At 40.4% G+C, this 18,325-nt stretch overlaps 1 non-coding gene across 1 annotated transcript; it reads right to left on the bottom strand.

Annotated features, from left to right (window-relative positions):
- Window positions 1-491: 491 nt before the first annotated feature.
- LOC145633312 (small nucleolar RNA R71) lies at window positions 492-598 on the bottom strand. The gene has a single exon (XR_014112645.1). It is a non-coding gene; the product is annotated as a small nucleolar RNA R71 (small nucleolar RNA).
- Window positions 599-18,325: the final 17,727 nt, after the last annotated feature.

Genomic DNA, 18,325 nt, shown 5'->3' with positions numbered 1-18,325 from the left:
TCTGAAAAGTCAACAAAGTCAACTTATCAATGCTAATTGAATTAGGAATGAAAAGAACCTTCTAGAAGATTCTAGAAGACTAAAACCATTCCTAATTGCATTAGGAAAGATAAATCATATTAGGCCCTCCCAAGGATCATTGGGCCGTACATAAAGCTCAAACCGGGCCCAGTTTGGTAATTTGGCCATAATTTCCTCAATATTCATCGGAATCGGGCTTATAATATATCATTGGAAAGGTCTTTGTAAGCCCCATCCAACTACACTACTATTGGACCCATATCATGGACCAACCAAACTGGATTGGCTGTTTTCTTAAAATAAAGTTTTCAAAAACAGAAAGAAGAGAAAAGAAATTAAAACTTTCCGCAACACTAGACCTTTCCACACTTTCGTTTCATTCGATTATGATTCGACGTGAAAGGTACTCATCACTGGGTTTGGTTTTGGGGAGACACAAATGGGTGTCTACACCTACAGAGAGAACATCTGTACTAAGGAGTGCTATGAAGAACTTTTCCCAAGAGGCTGATGAAACTCTATATGAGGCTTGGGAGAGGTTCAAGGATCTATAGAGAGAATGCCCCCACCATAATCCGGCACAATGGCAGTTGATCCAAGCCTTTTAAAATGGGATTGGAAACTCATCTAGAATAATATTAGATTCTGTAGCTAGTGGGAGGTTTATGAACCTTAATGTTGATGATGCAGGTCAAGTTATTGAAGATATGGCAATACATAATTCCCAATATGGGAATCCCAGAGGCTTTGCTAACAAAGGGAAACATAGTGTCGACTTTGTATCCTTTTTACAAGCTCAATTAACCTCTATTTGCCAAAGATTAGATAATCTTAGTACTGCAAATGTAGCTAATGTTTCTGCAATTAATAATAATGCTAATGAGGCTTTCTATGAAGATTGTGGAATTATAGGTCATAAGGAGCAAGATCGCAGGAGTTCCGTGGAGCAAGTCAATGCCTTTCAAGCTTATAGGCAGAATGACCCATACTCCAACACCTTTAATCCTGGGTACCGGAATCATCCATATCTTTCCTACCGGAGCACCAATATTCCAAATCCGCCACCTCCACACAATCACAGGCGCCACAACAAACTCAACAGAAATATTACCACCCTAATGCTGGCCAGAAGAACAAACCACAACAACCCTCCTCATCTTCCGACCCTGCTTTGGAAGAAATTAGAGCGTTGCTGGCTAGTATGCAGAAGCACATGGAGAGTAGAGATGCCCAAATTGATTCGATCATAGCACATAATAAAATTATAGATAATAAAATTACGCAGATTACTGCTACTCTACAAGCCCGTCAATAGGGAGCCCTGCCAGCACAGCCAACCAGGCCTACGGATCAAGCTTTTGCAATTACTCTAAGGAGTGGTTCACACTATGAAGGGCCCCCGATGCCCAGAGATGATGAACTTGTTTTAATGAATAATGCTAATCTTGATTCCATTAATCCTGAAAATGTAGCTAATAGCCCTACAGGGCTAAAGAGTAGTACTAATATTTCTGATAATACATTGCAGGGTACGACTCTAGGGAAGGTAGCAGCTTCAGATAAGAGCAGTAATGCTCCAAAGCAGTTATCAAACTTTCATTCCCCAATCGTCACTTGAACACAAATTTGGATAAGCAGTTTGGTAAGTTTCTGGAGATGGTTAAAGATTTGCAGGTAACAGTTCCCTTCACTGAATTAATTACACAAATTCCTGCATATGCAAAATTCATGAAAGAAATATTGACTAGAAAAAGGTCTATTAGTGAGGTAGAGACAGTCGCTTTCACTGCAGAATGTAGTGTCGTACTTCAAAATAAATCCCCACCTAAATTGAAAGATCTGGGTAGTTTTTCTATCCCTAGTCATATTGGCAATCTAATGATTGGTAATGCATTATGTGATTTGGGTGCTAGCGTTAGTCATGCCATTGTCTGTGTGTTCCAAGGTAAACATGGGTAAATTAAAAGCTACTAATATTACTCTACAAATGGTCGACCGTTCTTTTAAATACCCCTTAGGTATTTTAGAGGATGTTCTTGTTAGAGTAGGTAAATTTTATATACCTGTTGATTTTGTTGTTCTTGATATGGCTGAGGATATGCAAACCCCAATTATTTTGGGTAGACCATTCCTTAACACTGCAGGAGCAATTATAGATGTGAAATGTGGCAAATTGACACTATTAGTAGGGGACGATAAAATTACTTTTAATATGAATAATACCCCTAAAAGCCCCATGACAAAGGAGAAGTGTTTTAGTGTTAATGTGGTTCATAATTATTCTAACAAGCCCCAAGCTCTTGTAAAATATCCCTTGGAGGCGGTATCTTGTGTTGCATCTTCTACAGATGAAATAGACAAATGGAAAAAGGAAGTTGATGCAATAGAAAGAGCCCTCTACACTGTCAGTCTTGGCTTTGAAGATGAGAAGGTGGAAATAAACAAGCAAGTTGTGGAAATTGAGCCTACAGTAAGTTTTCCGCCAGATCGAGTTGCAATTGCTCAATCTAGTGATAATTTGAAGCAACCATTAGTCGAAAAGGGGTCTCTAGTGTGTAGTAGCAAAGAACCCCCAGTTCAAATCAAGGAGGATCCACTAGATAAGGGGATTTGGCGTCCCACGAGGCATGTCAGGAAACCGCTTCGTGGTCTAAACACCGCTCGACCGGGTGAGAAACCACCCGACCAAGTGGTAGGCCAAGGGTCCTAGTTTTTATACTTGGTAAGAGGGTCGTGCGGGACCTAGATAAACCAGCGCTTTGCGGGAGGCAACCCGTATTTTCTTGCTTTTTAGACTAGTTTTTCTTTCTTTTTCTTGTGAGAGGAGAGATGAGGGAGTTTGATGAGTTTATTGAGTTTTTGTACAGGTTTTAAGGAAAAGAGTTGGTTGAAACTTGAAGAAAAGAGGAAAAAATACCTCCGTACTAATGTTGTCTCGGGCCCGACTGGGTTAAGTACCGCCCGATCGGGCGCGAGACTAAGGGTTCAAATTCAAGAATTTTCGCCCGACCGGGCGCGAGAATTGACGAAATACGGAGATTTTGATCGCCTGATGTAGGGAATATTTCAAGCGTTAATCCCCTAGCTTGAACCGCCACTATGATCATACACTAAAGTACGGTGGCGTCCAAAGGGAAAGAAGATAGAGCAAAAGAGTCGCCAACAAGTTTTAGGAACTTGTAAACCGTTCACGAGGTGAAAGTTACACCCCTTAACGATCCAAGAGATCGTCAACTCCATAAGGTCTTGAACCAAATAGGGTTCGCGGATGAAGGTACAAATCCAACCAAAAAGAGATTGAACCTGTCCTAATAATAGACCTCTACTTTAATCTGATCGTATTCATGTGCGCTTTCTGACTAACATGCAGTCAATAGGATTACCCTAAACCTGTTTATCTATGTTGGTTGAATATTAATGCACAAATAAACTATTATTGGTGATCACTTGAATTATAATCAAATTAAACCTAAATAAGATTATTAATTATCTTATTAAGCGTGATTACAAGTACAAATTCCCTTTAAACATGCATAAAAGGTGTGATCAAGCAATAACAATAAATATCAAGCAACATAATAATCATCATAAATTAATAATCGTAAAAATAATAATCATGATCATAAACTATAACAATTAAAATCATAATTAAAATAATAAAATTAATCATAATTAACATAATCATGTTCATGTTAAAAATAAAGTAAAATAATAGCAAGATCCTAGGCATGATATTAACAAGATTAATAACAAACCCTAGCATGTCACTAAGCAATAAAGATCAAAGCTTTAACCCTAACAAGATACTATCACGAATATTCGGAAGAACATAAGAAGCATCGCAAGAAACACAATTGTCATATTTGATAATAGAAATTATAGTTGTTACCCTAAACATGATAGTAGGAAAATCAAACACTACAAGAAAAATGTCTTTTCGTAGCGATTATTTCGTGGCGATTGTACATTCGCTACAATATACAAGTATGTTTTTGAAATAATTAAGGAAGTCGTATCATTTTACAATCACCATGGTTTTCCCATATAAAATCGATACGGAAAACATAGTAATACATATCCGCACTATTTTTACACATTTATATAATTTTGAGAAATCGTATCATTTACAATCGCCACTAAATCCTAAAAATCGATACGAAAAGCCTTTTCAACACTAGATATATAAATATTGTTTGACAAAGAATACATAAAATATGTCATAGCTTATTGGTGAAACATTTAATATAAGAGTTTGAGGTTGCATGTTCGAATCTTGTAAAGATCATACGCATGTTTTTTTTTTTTTTGAAGAAAATGAGTTAAACATTTGTAGCGATTGTAATCGCTACAATAATCACCTTGATTGGATGTAGTTTTTCGTATCGATTATTGAGGCCAACCCCAGCGATATTGAAAACCACTACCACAGGCTAAGGCAACGGGGGATATTGTATCGAATGACCATTTGTTGGGAAAGCTTTTTGTTGCAATTACAAATGATACTAAAGGTTAAAATAATCGCTACTAAAAGGTCATTTTCTTGTAGTGAAAACACCATGACACTAGGAATCATAACAACAATCTAGACATGATTTCTACATCATAATAACAATAAATCAATTAAAGTACTTACTTGGATGCCTCGTACCTCTTTCTAATAACAAAATACACACGTTAGTAACTTCAAGGAAAATAATAAAATCAAACAATTAAATTAAATAATTGAAATAAAGATTTAGGACCAAACCCTCAGAAATTAAACCTTTCACGTCTAGGGCGAAGGCAACTTCGAATATGGCTAGGTGTTTCTAAATTTAATGAATGCGGAATTTTAATATTTGAGAGAAGGCTAGTTTAGAAAAGAGAGAGAGAGTAATCAAGAAAATCTTGATGAGAGTTGGTGAAAATTGAGAATTGGTGAATGAAAACGGATTTTTTAGGAGACTATTTATAGAGAAAATCATCCAAAAAGATAAAACATCAAAAACAGAGTTCTGACGCAAAAAGCCAGGTTAGCGCCAAACGCTGACCTTAGCGCCAAGCGCTAAGGCTAGCGCCAGGCGCTATAGATGGCGTTTGGCGCTGACTTAGAAATTCACGCATTTTCTTAAAATCAGATAAAAATTGTCGTACAGGAGGATAAAATTGTATTTTCCTCAAAAATGTTCTTTGATTCTGATTAAAACTCTAAAAAGTCAACAAAAGTCAATTTATCAATGCTAATTGAATTAGGAATGAAAAGAACCTTCTAGAAGAATCTAAAAGACTAAAACCATTCCTAATTGCATTAGGAATGATAAATCCATATTAGGCCCTCCTCTAGATCATTGGGCCGCATATAAGGCTCAAACCAGGCCTAGTTCAGTAATTTGGCCATAACTTCCTCAATATTCATCGGAATTGGGCTTATAATATATCATTGGAAAGCTCTTTTCAAGCCCTATCCAACTACCTTATTATTGCACCCATATCATGGACCAACCAAACTGGATTGGATGTTTTCTTAAAATAGGTTTTAAAAAACAGAGAGAATTGAAGAGAAAAGAAATTAAAACTATCCGCAACACTAAACTTTCCACACTTTCACTTCATTTGATTATGATTTGACGTGAAAGGTACTCATCACTGGGTTTGGTTTGGGGGAGACACAAATGGGTGTCTACAGAAGCCCTCACTTTGACTGAGTTTGGAGAAACGCAAGTTTCGAAAACAAAAGTCAAAGTATCGATAGGGACGGAGAATGATTCAGAACGTTTTGCGATCCTAAGTCACTCTTGTAACGCTGATACCTGTAAACTAGCGTTAGTTAAACAGATAAAAAAGTTATGAAACGCGTATCTTGCACCGTCGAGCACACGTCTCTGAAAGTAACCGATTTGCTGCTGCTTCGCTGTTTTGACAACTCTCCACAATCTAGGGAACGCCGCCAAAGATATCTTCGCTTGAAGGTATCCTCATTTGTTGCGATAATTTTCCAAAGGAAATTACCGAAGATCTCCGCTTGTCGATCTTTAAAAGTTCGCTTGAACTTTGCTTCCGCTATGCCTGTACGTCGGCGCTTCACTTCTTGAACCTGTATGTCGGTGCCTTTTGCTGAATGAATGAACCAATACGTTGGTGCCTTTCCGAATGAACCAGTATGTCGGTTCCTTTTGCGATGAGCCAATGCTTAGGCGCTTTAAGCTAAGTTGATCTTTAATCAGGTCGATCACTTTGTGTAATCAAGCCGATTACTAAAAAATCGTGTCAAATTGCTTAGAGGGGCTAATTAGCATACCAAGGAACCCAAAATATATTGCAAACGGTTAGAATCAACCGTACTGAGTGGCTGAATGTTCTGGCGCCGCTGAAATAACGTCAGCGCCATATAACTGGCTGTAGCGCTTGACGCTGGAGCTAGCGCCAGACGCCAAGACTATCTGCTGACGCCAAGGCCTGGAGCTTGGCGCTAGAGTCGGGTTTTCCTTAAATACCATTCTCTTCTTCATTTTCGCTGCTGCTCTTCGTATTTCGGCTTCGAAAATTTCCAGAACTTCATTTGCTTCGTTCTTGCTCGTTTCTCAACCAAATTCGCTCAAATTTGTTGCAAATCAAAGCTTATTCCATCCATTTTCCCGATCTATGTAAGTTTTATTCAAACTCACACCGGTTTTTATGAATTTTGCACGTGTTTATTCTCGATTTTCATGAAAATTCGAAACTTAGAACGCTTAATTCTCTTTGTTTATCAAATTTTATTCCATGAAATTTCTTTATTATGTTTATATATTTCCTTGGGATTAATTTGAGACTTGTTTGACTCAATTTGGTGAAGAAATGAACAAATGCCATTGTTGAACCTCTTAAGGTCGGGAATACAATGTGGCTCGTTATTGATGTTTTTGCTAGAAATTCTTGTCCAATTTGTCACAATAATTACTATAGTATTGCAAGAAATTGTTTGATTGCTTGAAAAATTCCGTTATGCTCAATTTGAATTTGTGCTCTGTTTTAGTACTATGTACTCTGTTTTTTGCGAACATAGTATCATGCGGCTAGGCGAACCTTAGATACTATAGAATCTTAATTTATGATAATTCTGCACAATGTAGCATGGCTAGACAGCGAGGTTCCGGTTCACGATCCCGAGACGTTCGACGGGAGCATGAGCCCGTGGAGGACGATGCCGAGCCGTCCACTTCGCTTGGTCGACTCCCCGAGTGGGATGAGCGGACCTTGTACTTTTCTCCCGTCCACCACATTTCTGAGAGGGTGAGACGGGACATCATTGTTAGGAGGACGCGCTGTCATGGTTCCGGCTGTGACGGCTTGGGCGATCTGTATAAGATGCACATCGCCAGAGACGATCAGACGAGACTTCTATGGGAGTCTTGCGGTCTTACTGCGCTCTACGAGACCTCCGAGGCAATGGTTGCCTCTAGCGGGGGTCACCATGTAGTTCGTGCTCTGGTGGAGTTCTTTTGGGACACCACCAACACTTTCCACTTTCCCTAGGGTGAGATGACGGTCACTCCTACCGACTTTAGTCTCATCACAAGAATGGAGTTTAGTTCCGTGCCACTACCGTTCGACAGCGGGATCGACGTCTTTTCCCCTAAGGTCGAGGAGTTGTTGGGTCCGATTGCTATTCAGGCTCGAGCTGAAGTAGAGTCGTCTCAGTTCAGCGCTAGGAGAATTTGCCGCTCGACTCTAGCAGCGGCTTTGGACGATGGTGCGACCACCCGAGAGCAGCGGGTGCGCATCTTTGCACTTATTTTGTTGTCAAGGACGTTCTCCCCTGACAAGGGTAGTAGGGCGCTGCTTTACTACCTTCTTGCCGTTCGCGATTTACACTAGATCGGGACTTATGACTGGGCCAGCTTGGCCTATGCTGATTTCATTCGAGCGCTGAGGGACTCGTGTCGACATCGGTCCTTTGGGATGAATGTTGCTTTGTCCAGCTTTTGGAGGGTCGTAGAGGTAAACCTTATTCCCTATAAAGTTTAGCTCTACATTTTAGTTAACATTTATTTATAACTTTAGCTTCTTGTAGATCTGGTTCTACGAGTACTTCCCTTCTGCTGCGCCGGCGAGACCGTCGCCGCGCAGGTTTTTAGTTAGTGCTTCTTGGGGAAGCCGCCGTGTAGGGATGTCCACTACATATGTCTGAGATTGGATCATCTCGGTATGATTCTAGTCTTTTGACATTTTGAGATGTTTTAGATAGATTCTTGCTTGACTGACGTTCTTTGTAGGAGTCTGAGGTGCTGAACCGACCGTGGGACGACCTAGCAGTCCCTGGGTTAGCCGCACAGTATTCTGCTGAGCGTCGCTATTTCTTAGGGACCTATGGAGCGGTCGCGTATCTTGAGAGAGGGTTGCTATTCAGCATTCCTCCGATACCTTTGTCGTTCCTGCTCCTCCACCACGTCACATGTTTAACGCCGCGAGGTTGTTGAGCATGTCAGAGGGAGCTGGTACCCCTTGGCGATCTTACACGATCCCAGGGCGATGTTATGCGGAGGAGCTACTGCCGTTGTTATCTCCAGTTCCTGTACCGGCTGAGGATGTGGCGGTACGATTTTTCAGCTTTTATCTTTCATTAAGTAGCCCCCAAGTGATGCTTTTTTTTGCCTTGTCAAGACGATGTTGCTGAGTTCGTGCAACCCCGTATGTCTATCCATTACCAGGGGACATATGGGCCGATTGAGGAGATGATTCCTCCGGCTCCTGAGGACGAGCGCTTCGTAGAGCGGTCGATTCCTCGCCACCAGAATCGGGCAAGCTTGTTTATTTGTAACTTTTGTCCATATATATTATGCATGTTTACTGACTTATTTCTTTGACAGTTCTCGCGCGAGGTGGTTTCGGCGATGGCACGATGCATAGATGCCTTCCGGAGCCAGCTTGTCCGGATGACGAACGTGGCTACCTGCCGTCGAGACGACGCCGTTCAGGAGGTAGTCTTCCTTTATATGTTTTGCATTACCGCTTCGATTTTGCATGTTTCTGATTTTAACCTCTTTTTGCAGGGTCAGCCCATTCATTCTCGTACCCGCACGAGATCTGAGGTGCGGAGGGATCCGGCGAGGTCTAGCTCGAGACGTCGCCATACTACTCCGGGAGGTAGGGGCGGTCGCTCTGAGGCTGCCCGTACCGAGGCGGTAGAGGGCTCAAGTTCTTCCTCTGAGGGTGCACATGCTGCGCCGGTAGGCCAAGGAGAGGCTACCTCGGCTCCTAGAGGTGGTGGGATGTACGAGGTTGGCTCGTCATCGCAGCAGCCTCCGCAGCCTCAGCCTCAGGTTGATCTCGGGTGGACAGGTCCTACGCTGAGCTTTCCTCCTCATGCGGAGACTAGAGCTGATGCTGGAGCTGGAGCCGGAGCTGGTGGAGAGGTTACTCCTCGTACAACGGAGTTTTATGCGATGATGGGTTTACGTCCCCCGGCGCCGAAGTTTGTTCCTGTGCTTTTTATTTATTTATTTGACTTTGTATAGAACTTTGCCTTTTAGTTAGACTCAATTTTTAGACATATTTTGTATATATATACGATTATGAGTTTATTTTATTTCTCACGTTTTTTCATTTATTATTATTATTATTATTATTATTATTATTATTATTATTATTATTATTATTATTATTATTATTATTATTATTATTATTATTATTATTATGTGCATGTTTGTGTGTGCAAAGAAGTGTGACAAATAATTTTGCGCAAAAATTCCGTCATTTTTATTATTGATGGAGGGTATCCGACTTTCTCCCCCAAAAAGAAAAAAAATGAAAAAAGGAAAAGTCAAATAAAATATTGGATTTATAAAAACTTGGAATTTAGTCTAAATAAAATCCAAAAAAAAAATATAATTAATATAATAGCTATATTAATTAAAAAAAAAATAAATGAATATTTAGAAAAAGATAAGGAAGTCGTAAAGTCATTAGCAGACTCGGATTAAGTTAAAAACGCGGTTTCTAGAAAGCGCGTACGATGAGGCAAATTGGCGCCAGCTGGCGCCACACGTTTTGGTGTAGCGCCAGGCGCCAAGCTCTGGCGTCAGGCGCCAATAGTAGCGTCTGTCGCTAAAGGGCGTCGATTCCGTATCCTTCCCAGATTAAAACTGCTCTGATTTCGTGCATAAATAGCCCCCTGCCCAGCCGATTCTCTTCATAATTTCAGCAACTAAAATATTTCTTAGCTTTAGAAAAAATAATATCATGTCTCTAGTCACCAAGACTTTCACCAACTACACCCATGAATGGTGTCGGTCTCTTAATGCCAAAGAAAGAAAAGAATTAGATGTGTTTAACTTGGGGGGTATTTATGGTATCAAAGGGGTAGATCTTGACTCAGATTTTATTCATACCGCTCTAGAATATTGGGATGTATATACTCATTGCTTTAGAATAGGGTATGATGAAATTAGCCCTTTGCCGGAAGAATTTGGTGCTATTTTAGGTTTCCCTGCAATAGATCTTGTAGTAATCCCTGGAATATATGCATATTATTATAAGGATTTTGAACGCTTCTTCAATTTAAAAGACAGGGATTTATCAAAAATAGTAGATGGTAACATAGTTAATTTGAAAGAATTTGCTCGCCATTATTTTGATAAACCTTACTCCGAATATTTTCATGTTTATAGAAGAAGGGCTTTCTTATTTTGTATGCTTAATCAATTTTTTTCTTACTAGTGGTAAAAATAATGAGGGTCAATCAATTATAACCACCGTATTAAAACAAATTGAATCAGGGAGAAATCCAATGCCTTTAATAGTTGGAGAGAATATGATTAGTCTAGATGAATTGAAGAGGAATCCAAAAGCACCTTTTCGGGGCTCTCCAATTTTATTACAGGTAGAAAAATAATATTTTTAATTACAAAAATCAAAAATATATTTTTGTATAGTAATAATAATTTATTTGCATTGCAATTTTTTACAGATGTGGCTAATGGAAAGACTGGATTTGATTAGCCCTCCAGACAACATTGAGAAGTACACTCCGAATTGCTTTGTGAGGAGGAAGAAACGCTTCTCTAAGATGGGGCGCCACGAATGGAAGAGGGTCTTCGAATCTCGCAATTTTGCCATCAAGTGGGTTATCCCTTGGTGGAAAATAGAAAGGATGGTTGGTGTCAACAAGCAACCATTATGCCGTCTTCCAAGCTTGTCCCGTATGACTTATTACTATCCCTGCAGGGTAAAAAGACAATACGGCCTACTTCAGACTATTCCTTCCGGAGATCTTCGTCCTCCCTAGTTCCCTGTCTCCCAGGAAGTAGACAAATTTGATTCTTATTGGAGCGCCAGACCTTTATGGGAAGTAATTACCCAAAAGGTTCCTCCTTCCTTGCCCAATGATGTGAAAAAGTGGCTTTTGAAGAAACCCTCAAAGGACTTGAAGAAAAATCAGAGCAAAACTGATGTGTAGAGTCGTCTAGGTGACAAGGTGATTCCTGTTAAGGAACGCTTAGGTGAAAGAATTGAGTTCAAAACACCTACAATGCCTAGGAAGAAAAGTACTACAAAAGATAAGGGAAAAAAGAAAGCTGACACCATAGAGAAGAAAGCTTGGGTAGAAAAGAAGCATGGAGTCCTAGCTGAAAAGGAAACTATCTACTCCAAGATTAAATGTAGGTCCTCTAAAGGATGCCTACTAGCTAAGGTTATGGATGAGGAGGAGGAAGCAGACAAACATTGGAAGAGGGCTAAGAAAGAGAAAGAAGATTAAGAGCATTGCTTAATTTCCAATTATTAGACTTAGTTTATTTTTTTTTATTTAAAGTTAATTTATTTAAAGCTTTATTTAAATTCCATCAATAATGTAATTTATTTTATTGATGAAATTTCAAATTTTAATTAAATTATTTATTTTAAATTTATTTTATTAAAGCAATGAAAACCGAAAAAAAATTAATTTTCCAGAAATTTTTCGAGTACGGAAGTCGAAAATTTTCCGAAAAAAACCGAAATGTTCCTAGAATTTAACTGTGAATTGGCGCCACGATTTTGAGACTGGCGTCGGCCGCGGCATTCTGGCGTCAGGCGATGGACGCCGTCGTCGGGCGCTGATGGTCATCGGCTGGCGCCAGAGTGCTTTTTGTGACGCCGATGTTCCGTCGATCTTCTGCCGAATTTTTAATTATTTCTTAGATGCGTGATTTTTTTTAAAAAATAAAGTGGCCGCACCCGTAAAGGGTCGCCTACGTATCATTTCTTAAGGAATCAGGCCAAACTTAGCTCTCTTGAGTATCCTACTCAAGTAATTATGGGTAGTATTTCTTAAGTTGGTCAAGATTTGTCATGTTCGAGAACTCATTGCCATCCATATCAGTTAATTTTGCTGCGCCTCCTGACAGGATTGTTTTGACAATGTAGGGTCCAGACCAGTTAGGTCTAAATTTTCCCCTTGGATCTAAAACATTTTTCCTTAATGCTTTTAACACCAAGTCTCCTACTTTGATGTTTCTTGTCTTGACCTTCTTATTAAAATGCCTAGCCATACGAGTTTGATAACACTGAGTGTGATGCAGAGCTTTTAGTCGTCTTTCATCGAGTAGAATTAATTCTTCATATCTTGCCATAGTCCATTCAACCTCATCGAGTTTGCTCTCTAACGCGATGCGTAGAGATGGAATTTCTAGTTCGACAGGTTGTACAGCATCCATTCCATATACCAAGGAAAATGGCGTATTCCCTGTTGATGTGCGAATTGACGTGCGGTAACCCCACAATGCAGAGTGAAGTTTGTCAGGCCAATCCTTTTAATTTTCTGTCATTTTCTCGATGATAGTTTTTAGATTTTTATTAGCTGCCTCGACTGCTCCATTTGCTTGAGGCCTATAAGGGGAAGAATGATGATGTTGAATGCCATATTTTTATAGCAATTCTTCACATTCGGCTTGAAAGTGAGTCCCATTGTCACTTATCATTTCATGTGGGACTCCGTATCGACAAATAATATTTCTCTCGATAAAGAGTGCTACATGTTTTGCAGTGAGTTTAGCGTATGATTGCGCTTCGACCCACTTTGTGAAGTAATCAATTGCCACTAAGATATATTCATGGCCTCCTGTTCCTAGGGGAGTGATTTTGCCGATGATGTCGATTCCCCATGTAGAGAATGGCCATGGTAACGTGTAGGTGTAGAGTAAGGATGGAGGAACATGTTGTAAATTGGCATAGATTTGGCACTAGGGCATCTTTTTACATATTGATGGCAATCCCTATTCATTGTAGTCCAATAATATCCTTCTCGCATTATCTTTTGGACTAACATTTTGCCATTTATGTGAGTGCCACAAATTCCTTCGTGGACTATCCTCATTGCTCTTTGTGCATCCTTTTTTCCTACACATAAGAGAGGTCGACCCTTAGGTACCCTTTTATGTAGCTCGCTGTCTATGAGTACATATTGGGAAGCCAAGAGTCTTAAGGCTCGTTTTGCTCTTTTGTTAGCATGGGGAGGGTATTCTCCTTTGGTGACATAATTGAGTATATCCGTGTATCACAGTTCTTCTTCTTCTTCTTCTTCTTCTTCTTCTTCTTTGTCTTGGACTACTTCGTCATCTTCTATAGCCTGGATGTATGCTAGTTTGTGCCTTTTTTCTATAGTTAAAGGCATTTGCTCGATTTCCGTGGGAATCCTAACCATCGAGGCTAGTCTTGCCAAGGCATCAGTAAATTGATTTTCTTCCCTAGGTAGATATGTGTATTCTACCTTCCCTAACTGATTAGTAAGAGTTTCCAGATAGGTTTGGTAAGGGGCTAGACTTTCACTCCTTACTTTCCACCTTTTAGATATTTGATGATGATTAATGAAGAGTCTCCGAATATCCTTAAATTTTTTACTCCCAATGCCAAAGCTGTTTCAAGGCCTACCACGCATGCTTCATATTCAGCAGCGTTGTTGGTAACGTTGAAATCAAGCTTTATGGAGATTGGAACATGCTCTTCTTTAGGTGACACTAGTAATACTCCAACGCCACATCCTTTTTGGTTTGAGGCTCCGTCAAAGTACAAGGTCCAAGTATCATCTTCAGTGACCATTAAGTCTTCATCTGGAAATTCTTTGTCTTGTATCGGCGTCGAGTCTTCTATTGAAAAGTCCGCTAGAAAGTCTGACACCACAGATCCTTTGATAGCCTTTTGCGACATAAACCTTACATCAAACTGAGCTAAATTGACTATCCATCTTGAAATGCGTCCATTGAGTGTAGATTTCTCGAATAGATATTTGAGTGGATCTAAACGGGAGACTACAAAGACGGTATGCACTAGCATGTAATGTCTTAGCTTGGTTGTGGCCCACACCAAGGCGAGGCACAACTTCTCAAGTGGTGTATAGCGTGCTTCATATTCGAGCATCTTCTTACTTAGATAGTAGATTGCGTTTTCTTTGCCTTCTACTTCTTGTGCTTGCATAGCTCCCATTGTCTCTTTGGTAACTGTTAAATACAACCTAAGAGGTATTCCAGGAAGTGCTGGTGCTAATACGGGAGGATTCGCGGGATAGGCTTTGATATTTTCAAAGGCTTTTTGACACTCGTCATCCCATATCACTGGTACATTCTTTCTAAGCTTTTTGAAGATTGGTTCACATATTGTCGTCAGTTTTGATATGAACCTACTTATGTATTGCAACCGGCCAATAAATCCTCGAATCTGTTTCTCGGTTTTGGGCGATGGCATTGACATGATTGCTTTGATCTTGGTTGGGTCTATCTCTATTCCTCTAGACTTATGACATAACCCAAAAGCTTGCCTGAGGTGACTCCAAAAGCACACTTAGATGGGTTCAACCTCATGTTGTATTTTCTTAGCCTTTCGAAAAATTTCCTTAAGGCTACTAGATGGCCTGGACGGTCTTTTGATTTCACAATCATGTCGTCGACATATACTTCGACTTCTTTATGCATCATGTCATGGAGTAAGGCAGTTGTTGCACGTTGGTAAGTAGCACCCCCGTTTTTCAACCCGAATGGCATTACCGTGTAGCAGTAAGTGCCCCATAGTGTTATGAAAGTTGTTTTCTTCATGTCTTCTTCTGCCATGAGAATCTGATTGTAGCCTGCGTATCCTTCCATGAACGAGAGAAGCGCGTGATTTGTCGTGTTATCTACTAGAATGTCGATGTGTGGTAAAGGGAAGTCGTCCTTTGGACTTGCCTTATTTAGATCTCGATAGTCGACACACATTCTTACCCTTCCATCTTTTTTCGGAACTGGGACGACGTTAGCGACCCATTCAGGGTATTTAGATACCTTGATGAAACCTGCAGTTATTTGTTTTTGGACCTCTTCTTTTATTTTAAGAGCTACGTCGGGTTTCATTCGACGTAACTTTTGTTTTACAGGTATCATTCCTGGAATTAGTGGTATAGTGTGTTGAGCTATTTCTCTATTAATGCCTGGCATATCTTCGTATGACCAAGCAAATACATCGATAAATTCTTTAAGTAAGTTAATTAAATCGGTTCTTTCTTGTTCGTTAAGTGTTAGTCCGATTTTAACTTCTCTTTTATTGGTTGAATCATTTGAGATATCAACCGTCTCAGTTTCTTCAATTACCGGTGTTTTCTTTTCGAGTGTTTCCATTGCTTTAATAAGTTCTTTATCTTTTTCATTGTTAGTTAAGCAATGCTCGTCATCTTGGGTTAGAGAAGAACGCAAGAAATAAGGAGAAGAAGAAATATTATTGTACTCTGAGATCATTACATCAAAGAGTGATATGTCCTCAGGGACTTGATCACTAACTATTCTAGGAGAAGAGATAGAGAGGGGAGGTGCTACTACTAAAGACCTAGATGACTCTATAGGGAGAGACTCCGACTCAGACTCTGACTCAGACGACTCTTCGAACATTGGTCCTTGCCCTGTCTTGATAGATATCTTTCTTCCACTTGGCGTAGTCACCTTGACGGTCTTGCGCCACCCTTGTAGTGATCCTTCTGCTGGAGTGATTAGTTTCGAGGGATCGAAGCTTTCGCTTTGTAGGACTGTTTGAATGAGCGAGGAGTTATCCTCTTTGTAAGTTGGCTCATTCTTTTCTCGCCCAAATAATAATCCCATGACGTTAAAGTCAAAGCATGGGGGTGCTTTCTCCTTATGGACAGGAGTTGGGATTTCATCTGTGAAATAACAATTCAAGAAAATCTCAAATCCCGGTTGCCTTATGCCGTTTACAACAAATGGCTCGGGAAATTCATGGCATGGATAGTCCTCTCCTTCTTTTATAAATTGACCATTAAGTGTAAGAGGGTACTGATCCATTGGGATTGCTTTCTTTTGAGTGAGAGCGTCCCTACGTGCCTTTGATTTTTCCCGGGCTCACTTAAGATCTTTCCGAGTCAATTTGAAACCAAGTCCGAAAGTGTCTAACTTAGGGAGGCCAGGTGACTCCAGCAATTTTGCTATTCCCTTCTTCTTTCCTAGGGTCATCCCAGGAAAATGTCCTTGTTTCTTCAGAATAACATTTACAATCATCTTGGAATGGGGGTCATAGCAAAGAGGGGTCCTTTCATCTTCCTGGATTAAGGAGACCTCTTCGTTAAAGCCCCATAAATCTTCATCATCCTCATCGTGCTCCACGTTAATTATTGGGTTTTCTATGGACTTGATCCTCATAGGTGAAGCATCGATGGTGATAGGAATTCCCCCAACTATGGCTTTTACTTGTTGGTGTAGAGATGAGGGGATGGCCTTTAGGTCATGAAGCCAAGGGCGTCCCAACAATAGATTGAATGAAGCTTTAATTTCTACTACTTGGAAAGTAGTAGCATGTTCTATCGTTCCCGCCGTTACATTCATGGTAATTTTACCAAGAGCTTGACGACGAGTGTTGTCGTAGGCTCTTATTCCTTGCGTAGACGGAGTTAAATCTTCATCCCTTATGCCTAGCATCCTCGCAGTTCTAAGTGGACAGACGTTGATGGCCGATCCATTGTCTACAAGAGTCATAGGGACATTCATTCTCTTGCAAACTACCGTGAGGTTTAATGCCTTGTAATGTTTGTCACCTTCTGGAGGTAAATCCTTGTCAGAAAAGGTGATCAAATTGATTGGACTAGGAAGATCACTCGTGAGGAAGTTAGCCAACCCCTCAGGAGTGGTGTCAGAATCTATCCCTATTTTCTCCAAGGCAATCATTACAGCCAACCTATGTTCTCGGGATGTCACCAAAAGTTTCCATACGTTCATTTCAACTTTTGTTTTCTTAAACTGCTTGACGATATCATTGTCTTCAATGATAGGTATGGGAACTTGCTGTGTGGTTGGCATGGGTTGTGTTGAAACGGGAGGTTGCATTCTCCCGGATCTTGTGAGGACGTCTATCGATGAGTCTTCTTCAGCCCAAAAGTCATCCATGGCGTATGACACGGAAGGTGGAGATCCTACTATGTCTTTTAAGTAGACGTCTTCTTCATCACTGTCCCAAACTCCATTAATATTTGCATCCTCTTCTTGTGGAACTTGGACTAGTTTCTTTTCATTAATCATTTTCTGAATTAAATCCTTGAATTTTAAACAGTTTTCGATGGTGTGACCCCTGATTGATGATACTGGCAATAGTATCTATCTGTCCTTTTCAACGATTCGAATGGTCTCGGTTCGAGAGGTTTGATCTCGCCACTCTCGGAGAGCATTTCGAACATTTGTACATATGGGATCCCAATTGGAGTGTAGAGTCTATTACTCTTCTTGGGCTTTTCGGTGACTTGTAGAGGAAAACGCTTTGCCTCATAAGTCGTTCCCATGGGTGTGAATTCTCTCTTAGGTTCATCTTTCGGGAGTGGAACCTCGTCATATTTCTTCTGAAGTTCCTTTATAGCCTTGAGAGTTTCACGTAGCAAATGCGATCCTTCCATCATGGACAATGTGAGCGATTTTATGTCCTCTTTACTTGCCGGTTCTGGAAGGCTATCCATGTCGTCGAAAAAGATCTCTTCCTCTTCTTCGATGGCATAGATTTCTTTGACAGGTTTAATGAGAGACGGGGGGTCAACCTCGTTTTCCTCATCAGAGATAGCCAAGGCATGAGCGAGGGGTGCATTATCAATACTTGGCTTCTTACTAGCAGGGGGCAACGACAGCTTGTTGTTGTCGATTAAGTCTTGGATAGCTTCCTTAAGCTTCTAACAGTTTTCGGTGAGATGGCCCCTACCCTGGTGATACTTGCAGTGTGCATTGGGGTTCCAATTAGCCGACCTCTTTTCGACTGGTGGGTCCCCAAATGGTCCAATAAGAGTTATAAGACCTTTTGCATTTAATCGATCAAATACGATGTCATAACTCATGCCAATAAAAGTAAAGTTCCTCCT

The sequence above is a fragment of the Chenopodium album genome, chromosome 5 (assembly GCF_948465745.1).
Source record: "Chenopodium album chromosome 5, dcCheAlbu1.1, whole genome shotgun sequence".
Taxonomy (NCBI): Eukaryota; Viridiplantae; Streptophyta; class Magnoliopsida; order Caryophyllales; family Amaranthaceae; genus Chenopodium; species Chenopodium album.
The sequence above is the reverse complement of the archived record's forward strand: the minus strand, read 5'-3'. Positions and strand labels throughout refer to the sequence as shown.